Consider the following 225-nt stretch of genomic DNA (forward strand, 5'->3'; position numbering starts at 1 on the left):
CAACAGATTATCAAAAATAACAGCTTCTCCTCCCAATCGAAACAAACTTCTACGAACTAATAATACTCTAGATGGGTAGGAGTTAGGTGTGGAGGTGAGAGGCTCCAATGTTTTAATTAAACAGCAAGGGGACCAGAACAATGAACTTTACCGCCCCTAATAGGTTAAGGTTTATGTCACTAACGAAAGTTAATGATGGTCATTACGCGCTCTGGTAATGGACTC

Source organism: Penaeus monodon, chromosome 31, assembly GCF_015228065.2.
Source record: "Penaeus monodon isolate SGIC_2016 chromosome 31, NSTDA_Pmon_1, whole genome shotgun sequence".
Taxonomy (NCBI): domain Eukaryota; kingdom Metazoa; phylum Arthropoda; class Malacostraca; order Decapoda; family Penaeidae; genus Penaeus; species Penaeus monodon.